The sequence below is a fragment of the Mus pahari genome, chromosome X (genome assembly GCF_900095145.1).
Source record: "Mus pahari chromosome X, PAHARI_EIJ_v1.1, whole genome shotgun sequence".
Classification (NCBI taxonomy): domain Eukaryota; kingdom Metazoa; phylum Chordata; class Mammalia; order Rodentia; family Muridae; genus Mus; species Mus pahari.
The window spans coordinates 8782985-8783538 of NC_034613.1; positions in this window are offsets into that span (position 1 = coordinate 8782985).

The following is a 554-nucleotide window of genomic DNA, read 5'->3' on the forward strand; positions in this document are numbered from 1 at the left end:
ACACACACACACACACACACACACAAAACCAATGAACTAATTTACATCTAACAATGGATTGTTAAAGTAGCTACTGATATTCATATTTTACATATAAAGAAATTATGAAACAATATTGAACCTTCTTTTTGTGTTTTAGCTTTGGGTCTTAGCAAGTAGTAGCAAAGCCAAGTGTGTAAATTCCAGTTTCAAGAAACTATGCCCTTAACCAAGTCATTTTTTCATTTCTTTTAGTCTTAAACATATTCATAGCATCAATCCGTTTCACTAAATATTGTTTCTATATTTATATGTCTATTTTCAACTCTCCTAATTAACTATTGAGTAAAATTCATAATGGTACAGATTCTGTGTATCTTGTCCACTGCTCAAAGTTATGCCTCTTTTCCTGAGAACTAGCTAATACCTAAGACTAATTGCTTTTCCCTTGCTCCAACTCAATACAATATTTAAGATGCTGTCACTGTGGTATCTGATGACTTCAATGATGCCTTTTGTATGGCTTCCTTATAGTTCATCCTCACCCTCTTTCAAACCTGCTTCTTCATTCCCCG